This window comes from Falco biarmicus, chromosome Z, assembly GCF_023638135.1.
Source record: "Falco biarmicus isolate bFalBia1 chromosome Z, bFalBia1.pri, whole genome shotgun sequence".
Taxonomy (NCBI): Eukaryota; Metazoa; Chordata; class Aves; order Falconiformes; family Falconidae; genus Falco; species Falco biarmicus.
The window spans coordinates 79,219,989-79,240,404 of NC_079311.1; positions in this window are offsets into that span (position 1 = coordinate 79,219,989).

A 20,416-nucleotide genomic window follows, 5' to 3' on the forward strand; every position below is an offset into this window, starting at 1 on the left:
CTTCAGATCCAGCAGGACTGCATCCCAGCCATCGAGGACACCGCCTGTGCTGTGGTCGTCCTTGGCACTTGACTCACGTTCCCATGGCAGGAAAGATCACTGAACTTGAACATGCTGCAGCACCTGGGAATTATGTTGCATGAGCACCCTGCTCCTAGACCATGTTCCCCACCTAGCTCTCCAAGGCATGTCTGGCAGCTCTCATGGCTGTAGGACTTGTGAAGACTTTGGCATATGGTTTATAGGGTCGGGAAGGTGTGGCCACCCCTGCCTTACTGCCATGTTTGTTCCACTTAGGGAGGTCTTCAGTCAACACAAGTACTCTCAGGCATTTGCCCAGAGATTTCTGATGTGTCAAGTTTATCCCCTGGAAGAGCAGTAACTCACGTCTGATAGAGAGGGCTCAACTCTGACATTATAATGTGATTGAGAGTGTGGAAATTGGCAGGAGAGGTAGGGAGCTACCTCATCTTCATGCACATAATCAATAGCAAATCATTACTTCAAAAGTAAAGTGGTCGATGGTGTTTTTGTAGGGCAAGACATGCCCTGTGTTTTTGGTCTTTGATTATACTGCTTGATACGCCATGAGATGGAGCTCAGCGAGTGACTCACATTGTGAAAGCTCTCCAGGTAGCTGCTGGTGCTACCCCTCAGCAAGTGTGTCATGGTTGCTTCAGCATGTCTGCATCTGTTCTCCATCCCAGCTCTGTAAGCCTTCAAGGCCCTGTTAGGGAAATCCCTAAGCCCAGACTTTGGAGGGATGGTACCAAAGCACGCATGGAGCTCTTGCCAGGATCAAGACTCTCTCAGTCTGGATTATGTCCAGCCTGCGTGAGGCAGAGTGTGATACAGCTCAGTCCACCTGCAGCTATCTGCCAGCAGCGCAGGCAGGAAACCCATGGCTCAGGGAGTGCAATCTGTGGCAGCCCACTGCATCTTGCAGGAGAAAAGGACCTCACTCCTAGCTTCCATCACGTTTGTGGGCAGGTCTGGCCATTCCCGTTTGAAGTAGGCGGTGTACCAAAAATACATTCCCCAAATTAACATTGCCACATCCATCACAGATACACATCAGTGCTTCTGAAGTGTTGACCTTTCTAAACACGGTGTGCTGCCCATTCGAGTGCCCCTGTGCAAGTGCAGGATTCAGCCAAGAAATCTAATGGTCGTGCTCTTGTCATTGCAGCATTATTTGCTTTACTCCAATAACCTGGTCATTGATTTGGGTCTGGAGCTGCCCCTTCAACAAGTGACAAAGCTGTATAGGATTCTTTCCTACATGATTTATAGATTGAGATTGCGGGGAGTGTTCCTCCACTGATAGCCTCCTGTTTTTCCCCTTGCACTGACAGCGATCTAATTCTAGTCACTTCCCTGGAGCTACCCTGGGGTTTCTGTCAGTTTTGGTGGGATAGGAGGTGGACCTTGGAGAAGAGGTGGGAACTGAGAGGCACTGGAACCAGGCTGCTTTAGCTGGAGGAGGGTAGCACAGAGGAAGGGCAGCAACCCACCCGGGGCTTGTGAGATCTGGAGTCAACAGTGGCCTAAACTACCTGCTCTGAGTTTGCAGTGAGATGGAAGCGCTCGTGTGTTGACCCTGTCCCAGACTACTGCTCCGTGGTTAATTACTGTCCCCCAGCACAGACTCCACACCCTCTCCTAACCGTATCTCCCACCTAGGGCCCTCCTCATCCATAGGTTTGTGCAGCCTTACAACTCACAGCTACAGCTCTGGTCCCCTCGCTATCCCATGATGATGAGTGCCTGGTAGATCTCAGCCTGGTGTGTGGACGTTAAACCTGCTAGAGCGTTAACAATGCGCCCAGTGCTGGACTGCGTGTGCTGCACAGGCATAGTCTTGGCTGTCGTTCCTGCAACTGGAATATGCCTTGCACAGTGGAGGGGAGAGCTGGGATAGACCTGGTGGACCTAACACAGGCCAAGTCCTTCAGCTCAAGCTATGCAGCCAGGCTTTGCCAAAGCAACCTGTCCCTGGTATGATGATTCTCTCAAGCTAATACTTAAAGACTGTGTCTTGGCCAGCTTACTAAACATCTCTGTGCCCATCTGCAGTATGGTCAGGCCTCCTTTCATTTTGCCTTCTCTCTCAAGCAAGGTGGTAATCCTGCCTTCCTCCAACGATGTTTAGCCCGGCAGGTCTACATTTTCAGTGTGCTATTCAAAGGCTACATTAATGTCAATGATAATAAAGTGTCTGTGGAGATGCAGGAAGGCAGCCACGAGTGTAGCGCAGGCTCCATGGAAGCCAGTGAGAAATCTGTCTTCAGATCGATGCACCAACTTCTCTGATGTATATCAGAGCATCATGGGACCGCAAGTGACCTACCCTGGTACGTGCAGTGAAGTAACTAAAACAGGAGAAACCCTAAAATCCTGCTTGGGGAGCTGCATGGAAGCAGAGAAACCGTGCATCCGAGTGTGAGCAGCTGAAAGCAGCTTGAGGGACAAAATGCCAGTTGAGCTCAAGAGGAGCATGAAGGGTTACGGACACTTGTGCCGTGACAGGCTGTTCTGGGCAAGGCTGAGCATGTCCTGTGGAGGCCAGCCAGCGGGGCTGACCTGATATAACTGGGAGCTGAAGCTGGCCCTGGATGCTTAACTTGAAATGGCCCAGGGACTGAACAGATGGCTCCTCTTTATTTGCATGCTACTTGGATTTGTGAGTCAAGCAGAAGAATAACTTAATTTTTGACATTTGCTTCTCCTCAGAGCCCAGCACAATTTATGTTATACTGGCATTTGCGTGAAGGATGTTGCTTTAGGCACAAAACCCATCCTGGCTTTAACCCTAAAAGGAGCCAAATAGGCAGGAACCATGTTCCTCCCCAGCTCTTTTGTAGGCTCTGCCAAGGGATATCACACTTACACAATGACCAAAGAATCAGGAGAAAACAGTCATTTGGGGCTTGTGGAAGGAAGGGGCAGGGTTGGAGTTAAACTGGACTGGAAAATATCTCATTTGTAGGCCTGAAATGAGAGACTGTTTGTGGATGAGGTTTACCTCCTATTAAAAATACCCTTCAAGGCCTATGCAGTTAGTTTTGAGCACAGGGGATAAATTTAGTAGAGTCCTGTTCCTGCTGACATAAACTTAAGTGAAAATAATATATATGGCCAGGGCACAACATCTGCAAGCCAATTAAAAACCTGGCTGATCGCACCCAAGATGACAGTTGCCATGACTGGTGTGTCTGTTTGCCACCCCTTTGAGAGGGAACATAACAGATCCTGCTTGGCTGTGCAGCATCTCGTATACCCACGACAGCTAATGGTGGTTCTGTGATAGCACGCGTCCTAGGAGCCTGTCCTTCTCGCCATAATGGCTGTGCCTGCAGTCCCCGGTAATCTTTGCGTGGTCGCACAAGATATTAATGTGTTTGACTGTACATCAGTAATGAAAGTCACAGGATAAGAGAATAAAGCATGTTTTCTGGCCTGACTGTAGGGCGTGAGAGTTAGCCTGGGTAAGGACTTGCACTTTGGCCAATATAAACACATGTATTTTTCAAAGGCTGTATGTGAAATACTTAGTACAAAGAGATGTTCTTGGCTTTCCCCTGGACAACGTGCAGTTCTCCTTCACCTGTAATTCTAAGCGAAGTATCAGGTGTTGTTAGGGAAACTGGTTTGTAAATGGGAGATAAAGCAGCCTGAGCAGGGAGATCCATGCCCCTGAAGTCTGGGTCTCCAGTATGTTTTCCAGACAGGTTTCAGCATCTCTTGCATTCACTGTGATCCCCCTCTTGTGGCTGGTCCAGCGCCTGCAAAATTTCCCTGCCTGTGCCTGCCAAGGCTCAGTGGCATTATGTTCCTGAACCAACGCTACTGAAATATGGTGGCTTCATAGGTTAGCTGCCCTTCAGCTGAGCTGCTGTGACTCTCCTGGTATGTACTGGAAGACAACCCAAATTGTGAGATAAAAGTGCATCGGCTCAAACCTCTCCTGTTGACTGTTACCCCAACAGCCTAAGTTACCAACCCGTCTTGGAGCTGCTGACCTCGTGTAAGCTCTTATGCTCCAGTTGTGAAGTAAAACCATACGTGTGGCAATTTCAGCTGACACACTTTCCTTCACCCTGGACAGGCCATGAGCACACGATTTAGCAGCCCAGCTCCTGGGCCATAACTTGTTATATTACAATAACTTGGTCAGATTTGATGGTGTATTTCAGATTTGGCCTGAGTTCTGGGTGAATAAAACATGCCCAGAGCACACAGCAATTGCAGCATTGCTTGGGTGCAGATAGGTCCCCTGTACCATCCCCTCTACATCCCACGTGGAGCAAAAAGTCCATTGCAGTTCTGACCTCATTCTGTTGGTCACTTTGAAAATGAGACTGAGCCCAGTGTTCAAGTGGAGGTTCTTGGGCTGGGAAGCATGGTGAGAGGACCTGATTCCCCGAGCTGGCGCATCATCTGTCATGTCTTTGGGGAGGCCAGGATCTTTGCAGATCAAATTCTATCGCTGGCTGTAAAATGGCCATTTAAGATCAGGACCTGCTCTTCCTGTGGTGCTGCAAGGAGGTGGGACAGATGTGCTGTGCTCCAGGTCCTCTTTAGAACCCATCCATATGCTCAGATTCAGGCTCCTGAGATCCAGCATTCTTTTAATCTTGTCACTTTTCACCTACTGTTTGTGGTTTCAGAAACAAAATGCCCGACATCGAAATAGCCTGGCATTGCGGGTGGGCCGTTGGCACAAGCATACTGTGATGCTTCGTTGTTTTCTTCACCTTGTTGAGTGAGACTCACCAGGGCACAGGGCCTGCACCAGAACCCATCCGCAGCTGGAGCACATCTGGTAGCCGGAGGGCCAGCGTGGCTGTCAGCAGCAGGGCTGCGCTGCATGGCCACAGCAAGGAGTTGCACTCCCTCTCGTGGCTATGCTCTCCCCTACCTTTTCCTAGAGAAGAAGACCCTAAAGCTTCAGAGTGTTTACAGACCATGCCTACGGCCAGTGCAAGTCCCCTGCATATCCAGGGTTATCCGTGCAACACAGCCCAGCACTTAAGGCACTGGTAGTTTGGCTTATAGTTTCATCAAAATGTAATTGTTTGGGCAAAATTTTTTCCATGGCAGATGTCTGCCTTAGGCTAAAGTTCTCTGGAAAGTTTCAGCCAAACTATTTTGACCATTTCCAAGAATGAGGGGAAAGCACAGTGTTTTGCCCAGATTTTGAAAATAAGTAATTCCATGAAACTGTTGTAACAGAGAAAAGCCTCCATGTATTGAAGAAAGAACATGAAATTTGGTCCTGCTGTCAAAAAGTGCCATTTGCCACTTCCAGGAAAGTTTGTTTCATTTTGAATTAGTTGTAAGCTCTACAAATCATGGTTTGCTTGTGCTCAACAGATCTGGTCACAGATTAACAACTCTGTTCTCCGAGGACTATCTGCCCAGGACTGCAAAGGCTTGAGCGTGAAACGGCTGCTTCCAGCACTGGGAATAAGAGCTGGGGAAGCGAAGAAAGCTGGGGCGAGAAGAGGGATTCAGAGGTGACCGTGGGAGGTGTTGGCATGGGGTCAGAAATGAGTAGGTGCTGTTGGAGATCTCTTTATGAGAAGGGTAACACAAGCTGACCTAGAAAGAATAATGATGAAGAAGCTCCTGTGAGGGGTGCAGGACCAAGCACCCTCTCCCTGCCCCTCCAGAAATGCTTCCCTTTAGTGGCAGGGACAGGGGGGATGGGCACCTGCCTGGGACACCTTCCGAACTAAGCAACCTTCTCATGCAGGGAAAGTTTCTTCTCACAGCTGCTACAGGGAAGGCAGTAAGAGATTCAGAATTTGGTTGCTGTGCTGTCATCCCAGAGGCAATTTCTGAGGGAAAGCGGGGATGCCTCAGGAGCATGTCTAGGGGACTCTCAGCTGGCATGCGATGGAGATGTGCTGACTGATCCAGGGTGTCCATAGGAGCATTTGCCATCCGGCAGCACAGCACTGCAGAGACACAGGGCAAGCTGGCTGGAGCTCTGGGCTGTTCCCCCCAGCACCCTGCCTCTGACATCTAAAGCTTGCACTGGGTGTCTGGACACAGCCTCACAGCATGCCCTGTGGACTCAAGCGCAGATACCATCTGACTCTCTCTTGTCCTGGCAAGAAGATTGTCTTCCTTTATAACGCTGCAAACCTGATGCCAAAAATGCACTTTTGCCATCCAGTGGAGGCAAGGTTGTTAAGAATGGAGGCGTCGACACTAACTGCCTTTGGGGGAAATGGCACGGAGCAGCATCCCTAGTTCAAGAGGCTGTCTGAGTTTAGCAATAGTCTCTTGTTCCCAGGCTCTGGGCCAGGGTAAATTGGCAGCAGTGTACTTTGGGAATGAAGATTTTGCCTCCAGGAGAAAAAGCGCTCAGCACAACTCCACCGAGAGTCCCTCTTAAGCTCATCCACACAAAGGGATGGGTGCCAGTTCCTCAAACGAGCTTGTTACTGGCCTTCCCTGGGTGTAGCAAAACCTTCCGTTAGCAGGTACAGTCAAGAAATATTGATGTGAGGGCAGAAGGGGGTAGAGAGGCAGGAGGGACCCATGGATTTAATTTGCTTCTATGAAGTTGCCTGAGTTTATTGAATGGCATCTCCCCGATTGGGAGGAGAGGAAGGCAGAGACTAGGATGACTACTCTCTCCGTGCTTCGAGCTTTGCGAGCACAAGCGCGTGTTCCCCACTGTGCCAAGTATTTTAATGCATCATGCAATATCTGGGAACAATCAAAGTACAAAAAACCTCATCCCTACACCGTGCCCAGCCCCTGCTACCCTGGATGCATCCCTGCCCCTAGGTCTGGGTGGTGGGTGAGGCAGGAGCCAGGCGAGGTCTGCTCTAACTGAGAGGTCCTGGGGGGTTCTCTGTTGGCTCCATCCAGCTGCTTCGCCCTGGAGTCCTTCAGGTTTCAGGACTGTTTGCCCTGCAAGGGGAAGAGTGAATTGGAACAGGCACAACAACTGGAGTCTCATGACCTGCATGGCTCCCACCCTCACTGGAGAGGAGTGCGGCTGTAGCTCAGACCCGGGGGCCTCTGGGCTTGCCTAACCAAGAGTCTTCTCTGTTAGCTGAGATGTTTGAGGCCATCTCTGGCCTTGCCTTCAGCCACCACTCCATGGTATGTCTCCTGTGAGCCCTGTGTCGTGCCCACCAGGCTCCCTCTCGTACTTAGAGCATCTTACGTGGCATTGGAGACCTACCTTTAGGCAACTGAATTGAGCTCTTGACGTTCATGCTGCATGCAGGCTGTCCTAAGATGTGCCATTTCTGCCGCTCAGCTCAGCAGTGACTTCCTCAGGCTCTCTGTTCAGCCAGGTTGTCTGGGTGAGTGCACCACGGGAAGGTGGTGGGTATGTTCAGCCACCCTTTCCGAGAGGGCTCCAGAGCTTGGCAAGGGCAGTTGATGGTCAGGATCCAGATCAGGGAACAGGACCAGCCTCAGTTTTCCCCCTGGAATTTGACCTCCCCTCCACACAGATCAGACATCCTCATTTCCTATCTGAGATGCAGTAAGCCACCAAAAATGATCTCCTGTAATGGTTTTTACTTGGAGTGGGGTTTTGTATTTAAATTATATACAACTTAAAAAATAAAGGATTAGAACTTCTTGAAAGTCCCAGGCTTATTACACTCTGTTAAATCTCCTTCATTTCCAAATTTGCAAATGCTACCAGATCAACGGAGCAGTCACAGCCAAGGCAGAGCACACAAAGCCCTGGTTTCTTGAGGAACGAATGCACCTTTTGATAGAAGCCGACTTTTCTACAGATGCAGGGAGACTATTTACTTCATTTCCATTTGCTTGCCTAGCTCAGCTCAATGCCTTCTTCATCCAGAACTCAGAAGAGAACTGGCAACTGAAATAAGCAACAAAGTGTGTTTTAATCCTCCAAGGATAAAAAAAAAATGAGGTGTAAATATCCACTAGTTCTAAAAATCTTGTTTCTGGTCACTACGTACAGCTGTCAAGTCAGGTCACTGACAGCAGGACTTTCTTCGTTTAAGTTGGTTTTAAACAAATTGATGTTTCCCTTTCTGTTTATCCAACACAGTTAGGCTTCATCACTGAGAGCTCTGGCCAGGAGCAACCCGTGTCCGTGTTGTTTGACTGTCTCATCCTTCCAAACAGGGTGGCTCTCTACAAACTTGCTGGGACATGGGTCTCTGGCCCATGAGAATAAATCTGAATAAACTCATTAATAATTGGTTTGTCCACTTCATTTTAGTTAAATTCCTTTAAATTCTGTGAGTTGGTACAAGTGAGTAAATACATGTGCAACATCCATTGTTCTATAATGTAAAACAGCTATGTTTGAAAATTCTGAAAAATGGGTATTCATTTATGTGGTGACCTAAATATGTGTTTCTGTCCTAAAGTCATAGCAAAACAGAGCTGGGAGGGACCTCGGCTGTTCAGCTCATCCATTGCCTACACCCAAAACAAGGTTAGCTGTGATTTCTGGCCCAGTTTCATCTTGTGTGTTGTTACTGATCTCTGGTGACGGATAATTACATGATTTCCGCTTTGGTCGCATACCGACCTACTAACCAAACTTTAGCAAAATGTTCTATTCAGTTGGAAATCAGCATATTTTAATAGTTACTAGTAATGTCCTAGGGCAAAAAAAAAAAAAATTCATTGCAAAGCAAGATTAAAAAAATGTTTTCAAACACAACTGCATTATAAAATTTAGGTATGTTTGATTGTTCTTGGCACCAGACCCCACCCCAAAACCCCTCACCCTTTGTTTTTAACCTGGCTCAGTTCGTTGATCTCCTTTAGTGCCAGGACAGCTGAAGAGCGCAGGATGATGTAGTGAGCAGTCAGGGTGGGGAGAGCTGAAATTTTTTGAGCTGGCATTGCTGCAAAAGAGAAGGTCCTTGGAAATCATCCTGCCGCTGGTTCAATGTGGCTGCTTTGCTCAGCTTTCCCTTAACCCAGCAGGTTACCTGGCTTCACCAGCAAGTCAAAGCAGAGATGAGCTGCCAGAGATGAGCTCAGGGTCTCCTGTTGTAAAATCATAGCAAAGCATCTTGCTTTTCAAACGCCTGTCTAACCCAACAGGAATAATTTGCGAAGGAATCCTGACTATACTTGTCATTCAGTTCATTATCTTTACAATCCCGTCCCTAAAAACGCTTAATAGTTAATAAACCTTAAGGAAATATAATCTCACAGGCAAATGTTTTGGCGGAGCATCTGCTTCAATACTGGAAAGGGCTGGTCTTTTGTCTCTTTAATTGCCTTTTTGACCTTTTCAGAATACAGACTTTTACATTAGCCATAGGACAGCTGCACAGAATCAGTGACACTAAACCCCTGGCTACATGTCCCCTGCAGATGCTCTTTCTCCACAGCTATTTTGATGCTAACCTTTCTGCAGGTTCTGTTATTCATCACAGAAAGGCTCTTAAAAAACCCCAAGGAAGAGTCCTGGCATTTCCGAAATGTCCATAGGGAGGCCCAGTGGCGGTTGGGAAGAAATCCTAGTTTTGTGGTGCCAACTCTTCATCCTGTGTCAAGGTATGATTGCAGAGCCTTATTTGCATACAAGAAAAGGCTCTGGAAGAGAGCTCAGCATTGCTGCACCATATCTGTAGGAGACTCTCGGTCCTGAGTGAGATGGTCTGTGTGGCTGAAGCTGGGCTACATCTACACCCCGAGGGGAAGAGCTTCAGAAATCAGCCTAACACCATCTTAGGCTGAGCTTGAGCATTTGCAGCAAAGACAGTGGGTAAATCTAATTCCAAGACCAGGTCTTAATGTGTGCTTAGCTGATCCTGTAGTCATGGCCTGAGTGATGGCTCGTGTGAGCCTCCTTAGCTGGCTGGAAGGAGATGATGAGGCCATGAGGATGATGAGACCATGGGGAACAGGTGGGGTCTGTGATGGACCGTGTCCTGCAGATTAATGTACAAACTAATCCTTTCTTGCAAAATAGTGCCATAGGGAATCTGTGACATTTTACTCAATAACCCATGGGTTAGCGCACCCATTTGGAAGTGCTTGAGGAGTCCTTGAAGACCCTTTCTTTGAGAAGATGAGCCACCTGGCAAGTTATTCTGGAGTGGGGCTTGTTCAGCTTCTTTCTCTGTTTTGTATAAAATAGTTAACTGGCACAGGGAGAATGACTGAAAGAACATGTGAGTTTACAGCTCATTGCCTAGACCTTTATCTACAAGGGAAAGACCCAGTCCCTGCTCTTAAGACTGTTTTAGTTGCACAGAAAATTGCGCACAACTACACAGACTCTGCTCAGGAGCCGCCTTTGTGCCCAAAGGAAACCAGAGAGTTAAACCAAGATTCACAAGGAGAGATGAGTGTGGAGTTTCAAGGTCAACAGTGGCCTCCTTACCATCACTGTCCAGGGGTCAGTGAAGCCGGGAGACCACATACCTCAGCTGTGGATCTTGGGCCCTAAATCTTTTCATGGATTGAATGTCAAGCATTTTGGAAGTACCTGCTGCCTTGGCATCTAAATACAAGTGATAAAACTAAAAGGAAAAAATTTGTTTCCTTTATTAAGATTCCGTCAGAATATCACAAGACAGAGGAGTGAGGGAGCAGGGGGTTTCTTGGGACAGCACCTCCACAACCACATGGGTTTCGGCAGAAGGTGTCATCACTGGTGGTGGCTATCTTTCCCTGTCACCCTTTGGCTGCACTGTTTCTGGCAGGAAGTGGGTTGACATTGTCTTTGTCTCCTCGAGCAGCAGCTTTAGCACAGAGGTCCAACTGGTGGTGATGAGGTGAAGCGTAAAAGCAGCTCTGTCCTGCAGAAGCTCAGGGGTTCCTGTTCTGCTTCTGAATGGCGAAGCTGATGTCCGGCAAGTAGAATGCATGTCACCAGCCTGAGTTGGTTGGAACAGTTAATTTTCTTCCTAGTTACTAAAGTCTGTGGATAGCAGTTTCCTTCCCTAGGAATGGAGAGATACCCTCATTTTTGCCCAGTTCCTGCATTTTTTTAGTGTGAAAGGCCCTGGAGGAAAGGTTTGCCCCTATCATAAACATGATTTAGCTGGAGCTGTCTCCTGGCCTTCCATCAATGATATGTCATTGCAACGCGAGCCCTTAGATAGTGGTGTGTTTAGAGAGCCTTTGTTCTCCTGTTTGGTGAATTGATCTCCATCTGAGAAAGTATCACTCACTGTCAGAATTAAAAAACAGCCCCTGAAACAGAAAAGGAGCAGCCTGACTTCAAAGGGCTGTGGTTCTTTTCTTGTGGCCTCTCCTAACCTGCATGCAGCTGAAAAACTTGTTTGACCCAATTCATTTAGGGCCTCCTTCCTCCCCTCCAACAGACAAAGACGCACAAACAATAAGCGCATTGAGGTGCAGAAGAGGGAGGGAAACCCAGAGAGCCAGGCGAGGCTGCCGCTGCACACACCCTGTTCCCACAGATAAGCCCAAAGCCAGGTTATCTTGGGCAGAACCAGCTACAGACTTCTCCTTGAAATCAGCGGTGTGCGCAGAGAGATGCTATCTTTTATTAGGCCAACTGGTAGAGTCAGAAAAACTAGACAAGCTCTCAGGCGCACAAACCCTTCTTCAGGCTAGGGAAATATCTGGGCCACCCGAAGCCAGGAGGTGCGTGAGATGTCCTAGGAGGGGCAGAGCAGGGTAGAAGGTGGGCAGAGGTTAAGTGGGGCAACCCCGGGCAGAGTGGCTGGTGGGGTGGCTTGTCATAAAGACTTTACAGCAGCCTCTCAGTACTTGAAGGGGGCCTACAGGAAAGATGGGGAGGGGCTCTTTGTCAGGGTGTGTAGTGACAGGATGAGGGGTAGCGAAAGAAAGGAGATTTAGATTAGATATCAGAAAGAAATTCTTTACTGTGAGGGTGGCAAGGTGCTGGCACGGGTTGCCCAGAGCAGCTGTGGGTGCCCCACCCCTGGAAGTTTGAAGACCAGCTTAGATGGGACTTGGAGCTACCTGGTCTGGTGGCAGGTGTCCCTGCCCGTGGCAGGGGAGCGGAACTGGATGATCTTTAAGGTCCCTTTCCAATCCAAACCATTCTGTGATTCTGTGATGTTTAAGTGATTCTTTGGGGGCTTCTTTGGACCAGTTTAGCTTCTGACTCACTACATGACATCTCACCTCTGACTGGCATACAGCCAAGGGTGGGACTGCAGCAGCAACCCCTTCCATCAGTTTAAGCTGCCATGAAAAGCTCCTTCAAGGTCATTACCCGGCATTAACAGGGTGCCTGGCCTGACAGCTGTGACCTTGGAGGTTTCTGACACCTGATAACATGCTCAGGAGAGTTATCTCTGCACCAGAGGTACCAAACCACTCCCAAGCAGGGCTGACTGCAGCGGGCAGCTCTTTCTTCCAGCAGGAACACAACCTCATACAGAGAAGATCTCTGGATTTTTTTTTTTCATATTTCTATTTTTAAATGTGCTCTAAGCTAAAATCCTCATTTTTTTTTCTTCAGTGATGCAGTGCCTTCATTTCCTCAAGCTGATACTCATTCATTCATTCATTTCTCCCTCCCCTTTTCCAAGAGAAATGTCTTAACATTTGCAAAAAAGGAACTATTGTTTTTGCACTTCAGAAATGTGAACATGTCACTATAGCAATTATCTGTTAAACTTAACTAAACAAGCCTAATGCTGTTAAGCTTAATAGGAACTTTGTCACCTCTGAGCACTTTTCTCTCTATTAATGACTCATTGTAAAGCACATTATTGCTGGTGTCACTTTCTCAGTCCTGCTTCACTGCAGTTGGACGTAGGATTACATCTCAGCCAGGGATCTGCCTGCTGCAGCACAGACAGCTCTGCAAGTTCTTTGTTGGATGTCGATGATAAGGTGCAAGTAGAAGACCAGATAAAACTGGCCAGCACATAGCAGCAACCAGATGAGTATGGGCACCAATTGCCAGGTGCCTGAGAGGGCTTGGTGGCTGGTTCAACACAGCAGGAACAGGCTAATAACATGGGAAGCGGTTTGGGTTTGGAAATAATACTGCTGGGAAAAGGGCCAAGGGACAAAACCAGCATGGAAACCGAACACCTTGAGCTTTGAGATGGTTCTTCAAGGCTGATTGAATCATGCAGAAGTCTGCATTGCCCCTGAACACTGTCACTTTGTGACCAGCACCAAAGAGGTGCTCCATGCTGTTACACATAACGTGTGAACACAGCAAATGCAACTCCATATAGCCTGGACCAGGCTGGTGCCAATAAATGACCTTTGTGAACCTACCTCATATGGGCTAGAAATGAATTTTTCCCAGTCATCCCCAATCACCCTGTTAGACCCTATTCATGGCAGAGTCCTCTGAGGTTGTTCGTAAGTAATCACACCACCAGTACCTACAGGTAGGGCTGTTCGGTGGCATCAGCGAGGCTCGGCAAGGAGAAAGCACCCTGAGTGATTTTGAACTTGCACATCTCCAATAGTCATAAGGATTGAACGTTGTGGTGCACAAGTTACCATTCACCAGCGAAGCTGTGGTTTCTGTGTATGTGCTCTACACCTATAGCCCTCCGGTTAGTGACCACTAGTTAGTAGGTTGAAATACTTTACACTTGTTGTGGGCTTAGATCATGCATGAGGGCAGTTACTCAGCTGTGGTAGGATATCATTATGGTTCTCGATGTAGCTATGCCTGTGCTCTCATCTTCCTTATTTTAAACATAGTTACCCTGCATGTATCAGTATATCCCTCCTGTATGTTCCTGCTGAAATGGTGGCTGGACCAGAAAGGGCTGGAGAACTAGGTGAGAGAAGCTGTTCTCTTTTCAGATGGCATTTCCCTGAGCAAGGGTTAGGAAGGTGAGACACGGATTTATCTGTCTTGGTAAGAAGTGGTGACAGTCCTTGTGTCTGTCACCTGAAGGTTTCCCTTGAGTCCTGATAATCTGAAGTGTTATAACTCATAACCATTGTCAAGCAGTTCCAGAATAGCCAGGGTGGGAAGACCTCTGCCAGCAAGCTCCCTGGTTGCTGCTCCCAGCTCTCATGCTCCTGAAAGAGAAATAATCTCCTGCCAAGATATTTCACTCTAAAATTGGGAAGTGCGCAAGAGAGGCTAATCCTGGCATTCATCTCAGCAAGGCTTCAAAAACCTGAGCATCAGCATGTACAACTGAGGAAGCTGTCTTTGAGCAGTGCCCACCAGCAAGTACATTAAAGTCCCTCAAACCCAGCGTACGCATCCCTGGCCAGCCTCTGCGACGGGCAGTACATCATTTGTTTCTCGGTGGGCCTTTACCCTAGGTCCAGATGATGACCCCTGGATCCTCATGCCCAGTCCAATTCCACGCCTGCTGCTCTACTGTAGCCTTGTGATTCCTAAGCTATATATCACAGCACATTTATTCTGACACCCTGTGAGTGCACAGGTTAGCGCTGCTCTGCCAGGCTCAGCAAAGGCTTCTAAATATATTAGTGAAGGAGAAAGATCTGGGATGGCTTCCAATTTTAACCAAGGTCACATTGGCGAGGGCTGGTGTGCAGTGCGAGGAGGATATTATACACAGCATCTTTCATGCAAGCTGTATTCCAGCTGCTCACAGCATTTCTGTAGTGCAACAAAAAGAAACGGGAAAGAATGACAGAAACAAGAAGCCTGGGAGATATCTAAAATTTTGCTATGGGTATGTTGTGTAGCTCAGGATCTTTGTACCTCTGGTTATTTTTCTACCAAAAAACCCAAACACGAACTGTGTTACTTACCTGCCTCAAATGGTAGACTCGAGCATAACGTTTTTCAAAGGGCTCAAACCTCTGGGCCCTTGGTTTCATCCTAGCAGACAATTTTCCCATTAGGAGGCAGCCAAATGCTCCAGGGAAGCATACGCTGCTGGAAACGGCACCTGCATTCCAGATTTACCCAAGTCCCTTGATGATGCATCCTAAGAAGAGCTCTCCTTCTAGCCACAAGAAAGGGCTGGGAAAGTTTAGGCAAGGAAAAGGACTGGAGGTGAGACACATCACAGATGAAGGTTTGAAATCCCCCCTCTGGCAGGGGTGACTCTCTGCGACTCTCTCCATGGGAAACGGAAGAGATCTGGACTTTTAATTGTAGCCCTGGACTGGAGGAGGAGACCCAGGAGGAGCAAAAAGAGAGAGGAATAAAGAAGAGATGCATAATTTGAGACAGCAAGGAAAGAAGCAGGCTGCTCTGGCTGAAGGCAAGGCTCAGCAGAGGCCAGTTTATGAGCCTGGCAAAAAAGCAGGAGATTTTACACTTGTTAGCTTTCAGTGGGGTTCAGGAGCCCCTTAAGGCTGGGGCAGCTTCCCTGTTTCTGCAGCGAGGTAGTGGAGAGCCCTATGCTCCCCCGAGAGCAGGCGAAGGGCAAGGTCAGGGGGAAGAAGGAGCAGGTTGCTGTAAATTACCTCTCCATTTTTCTGGGCTCGGTGACAGAGAGCTGTGCTGGGGTCTCGCTTAACCCTGATAAATGTAGTGTTGGAAAGGATGCTGGGAGCATCCCGGTGCTCTGTAGTGATGTATTTTCCTGTGATTATTCATTTATGGCAAGGCAGAAGGCAGGCTGGGAGGTTAAACTTGCCTTCTTAAAGAAATTCCATCTTCTACCCATCTCCCCCTCTGTAGGTATTAGATGTATTTCAAGGTGGCAAAGGGTTAGGAGTTCCAACGATACACTTATGCCTTAGGTGAAAATAAGGTGCTAGGTAGAAAAGAAAGACCTTCTCAATGCTCCAGTGAGGGGAAAGCTGTCAGGGGAGGTCCCTGAAACATCGATAAGGCAGAACTATTATGGAAGCCCTTGGCCGCAGGATGAGCACCAGGCAGGCTGCAGAGAATCCAGCAGTGCCACCACTGATCTGGTAACCCTTAGTTACTAATGTGCTTTGTCAGTAGAGCAGGCGATGTTTTGTCTACTTGCCTTTATTTTTAGCTGCCTTGGTTCAGCAAAACAATTCAGACAGTAGCACTAGGAGACCTGCATCTCCAGATCTAATAGGCTGGCTCTGAGCCATACCCTATGCAGATAGATAGATAGATAGCCTGCACTCAGTCATTTCTCCCTTCTCCCCAGCTCATCTTGCTCCCACTGCCTAGCGCCTCCACCTCCTCCTGACGGTCCCAGCTGGAGGCTGTGGTACCCTGCCCCAGCCTCACAGTGTGGAGATCTCAAACCTGGTGCTCAGGGTCCACTTTTGGCATCATCACTCCAAGTCTTTGCAAGTGAGCTTAGTGCCTGAGCATCGCGATGGAGATGCACACCCCAGTGGGGTGGCTACACCTCGCTCCTGCCCTCCTGTACTGCCTGCATCGGGAGATCCCAGGAGAGCACGCTCCTTCCCGCTCTTGTGAAACCCGTAAGCTTTCCTCCATCAGGTGATTAATGCGCCACAGGCACTGGGGGGGATGACTTTCTGTGGATTTGCCCCCCCAAGTCAGACTGTGCCTGAAAGGACTGCGTGGCCTGTGGAGCCGCTGGCATGCTAAAAAACTGGCTGCTCACAACCAGCGCCAAAACCTCCAGCACGCTGCTCTGGGTCTCCAACGCTGGCTGGAGGACAAGGGTAATGGCAGGGATGTTAGCCTTCCGTTATCCTTCCACTCGATCCCTGAGCAGAGGTTGAAAAAATCCATGTCACAAGCCACAGTCAGGGCAGGGCTGGGCGGACTCTCCGAATTGAAGCATAGTTTTGGTCTAGAAATCATCTAACAGTGTCTTGCAAAACTTCCAGGATTTCATGAGCTGGACTGGAACAGAAATGCCACAGGCAGTGCTGCCAACCCCAAGAATTCAAATACTGTGAGTCAGCCCCCTCCCCTCCTCCCCCCCTTCCAAGTTTCCTTTCCTTTCTAGTTTGTTGGGGGTTTTTGGAATTTTTTTTTAGCTGTGAAATTAAACTTGGTTCATATTTTCCTGTTTTCTCTTCCCTTCTTCTCCCTCACCTTTTAGGAAGGCTAGAAACTTAACTGTTTTTTGGGTGAGGGGGTGTTTCCAAAAGGAAGAGGAGATGTGATGCTCTAAACCCCTGGAGCAGGGCCCTGACTAACGTGGTTATGTGACTTATGATAAATTTGGGTGATTTGGCAGCACTTCAGTCTGGTTCCTTATTTAATTGCCTGCAGATCCTGCCTTGTCATTAACACAAGAGGTCAAGGTACTGGCAGGCGTCCTGTGATGTGTGGATGCATATTTACCTTATGAAAACACCTCTGTCTTTGCCTCCCAGCGAGCCCTCCTTGTTCATGCAGCTGTTACAGCTGTTCTTCCCTATCCTGAGCTCCTTCAGCTGACTCTGCTCTTCCTTGCCTTTGCCTTATGCAATGCCTCTGCTCAAATACGCATTTGGCCAGCTACACACTCACTGCAGCAGCAACTGGGCATCCTGAATGCTCATTAAAATTGATAGATTTTAATAATTGTGGTCCAGGAAATGTTTTCTTTCTCTGAAGCTTTCAGGGGAAAGGAAGCAGAGAGGAAGACAAACAAGCAGAGCCCAGGCAGCATCCAGCAAGTTCTTTAAATAAAGAAAGCATTTGCCAGGATGCAGCATGAGTGCAACAGATGGAACACATGAGCCTGCTGAATCCTGCAGCACCTCTCAGCTGCATGAAACGCACCACGATTGCAGCTGGGGGATGTCCAGGCCAGATTTGTAATGCAGACTTTAAAACCAGCTTCATCCCAGGGACTGGTTAATTCTTCTTTCACGGAACTTGATGACAGAGATTTGTAACTCCTCATGGAAGGCAAAACAAAAAGTGTTCTGCTCTTCCTGAAGATCAGGATTTGGGGCTGAGGATTTCCTCAAAACCATGGGTTGCTACAGACGGCTTCCTCCGAGCCCTGTGCAACTCCTGCAAATACTTGCTGCCTTCTGATAATGCAACAGGAAAGTGTTACTCCAAAGGGACAGAACTTGGGTAAACAGCATTTAGCATTGTTCTTCCCTTGTTCCTGGGTTATTGAAGAGCTGACTTGCAACTCCCGTGGGCATCCTAGTACTCCCTGTCCTGCTCTGCACTGAGAGCGGCTGGAGAGACTCGCAGCAGCCCGTAACCGATGCCTCGAGCAGCATTGCGCGCTTGGCTGGCAGGATCTGAAGGTCCTGCAGAGTCCAGGATGCTGGACCCCGTTCCTGAACAGACAATGCGTTGGGCGGGAGCAGCAGGAGCGCTATGTGACGGGTTTGGCGCTGGCAGGGATGGATGGCTGCAGGCGGGCAGTCTCTGGCACCCCTCCGTGGCCACCTCCACAACCACAGCCCGGAGCGGGGCGCGGCGTCCCCGGGGAGCAGCTCCTTGGCCAGCGGAGAAGACAGAGGAGCATTTATGACGGGTCTAGAGGGGAGGTTAAATCCTTTCTGTCGAGCCAACGAGTCCCTGTGAAGGATAGGAGCCTTCCTGTCCTCCCCGCAGGGCCAGGAGCTCCTTACGGACATGGGCACCAGGAGCAAAGCGCTAAGGGAGGGACCAAGCTTCTGGGTTCCCAGCCCACGTGTGAGCCTGGTTGCCGTGGTCCTACAGCTTGGCCAGGGGAGCAAGAAAATCAGCTTAGCTTTTTTTTTTTTTTTTAACACTGATTGCTATCAGTGAAGATACAAACTGCATCTACACAGAGAGCTTGGTGATAGCTGTAATCTGATTTAGCAGAAAGCTGCCGCTAGAAGGCTACAGATGGTGCAGCAGCGACGCAGTCAGCTGGCTTTAACCCTCTTGTTCACCCCCTCCAAATTACTTTCTTGGTAAAACAGCTGAGAAACTAAAAATAACCAAAAATGCACCAAAAATCTGGCTGCCCACAGTCAGGCCAGCACTGGGGAGCACAGCCAGGATCTGCAGGTGGGAAGCTTTGCAGAGGGCTGAGACCCCCATCCCTATCCAAGGTCAGGGGGTCCCTGAGGCCTTCCAGTCCCCTTCCAGTCCCCCCACCATCACCAGATCCCAGCAGGTGAGCAAGAGCCTGCTCCCATGGCACCTGGCTTGCGGGCAGCATGCACCAACATGGTGCTCCAGCAAGGTGCCCTGAGAAACATGGAGCTCCTTCCACCCTCGTTCTTCTGGCCTCCAGCTCATCCTGCTGTTTAACCCATCCCTCTCATTATATTTGCTCCCCAAGCTACTCCCTAATTTAATTTCCATTCCTAAGGAACTCAGGAAAGGTACATTTTCCCCAACCCCATTTCCTATCCCTTTTTTTTTTTTTCCCCTCTTGTGAGAAGTGGGGAAGCACTTGGAGGGGTTACACTCATCTTGCAAAGGTGTTAGAATTGGAAGCAGGACACAGATTTCTTGCCTCTGCACAAGTGCTGACTGTAGCCAGCGGCAGGGCTGGCCCCTGCAAACATCAGTCCCTTCTGGGCCAGTGCATGGCCACAGGGGGCATGTGGCACATCTGGCTGTGCCATGTGTGGGCAGTAGGTCTGTGTGTGCATGTCCGTGTCTCTGGAGCAGCCGTGCTCAGGTAGGTGGTGGGCAGGAGCCAGAAAAGCCTGGAAGGGCTCTTTTCCAAATAGTGGAGAGTATAGATCACAGCCCCTGGACTTATAGTAGGACCCAGGACTTGGCTTAGATTCATTTGGAGAAATAGATAGCAGTGGGCTCAGTGTCACTTCAGTGCCACCAAATACTATGCTCTGTGTGGCCCCACGGCCATTGCAAAGGCATCTGGGCCAAGCAGAGCAGCCTGTGCAGCACCCATCCTGACAGCACCCAGCAGACCACCTGAGCAAGCTTCATCACTCATGGGTAGAGGCAAGGTCCTGATCTTAAAATGCAAGGCTCTTGTGCTTTTGGGTTGCTGGGTGGGCGCACAGGAACGCAGGAGAGAACTCCCGGGCCAGATCCTTCCTGGTACAAAGCTGTGTCACTGGGACATGGCCAGCTGCTCCAGCAGGGAAGGCAGCTCTGTGTAGACACAGCCCTGGACTTTCTTCTGTGCACGGAAGAACTTCCAGTGACCCAGCAGACCTTCATATCCGAGTCCAGTCCTTAGCTTGCTGGCGGAGTCCTGTACTTTAAAATTGTCATTATCTGAAACAAGCTGCAGCCCCCATTACCTCTCGCAGCACTTTTCCCAGTGCAAGTGATGTTCAGGGAAGTAGAACAGGTCTCCAGCTATGAAGTCTTAAGACTGAGAGCAGAGAAGATACAGTCACATGTGGGTGCGGAGGTGGCCTCTGGAGAACGAAATACTCATTATTTCCAGGGGAAGAACAAGACGGCATCCAAAAGAGGTCAAGGAGCAAGTTAAAACAAACTTGAAAGTATCCTCTTGCAAAGATGCAGCTATGAGACTGGCTGCTGCGGGTTGTTTCTGCCTTTTCATCTCCAACCCTGCCTTCAGCTGAGCTGTATTCCCAGAGGAAGTGGTGGTTAGAAGAAATTGAGATGGGAGCTGCATCTAATTCACACCTTTAACTCATGGCAGCTGGAAGCTAGGTCACTTCTTACCGTTCTGCTCCTGGCAGCAGT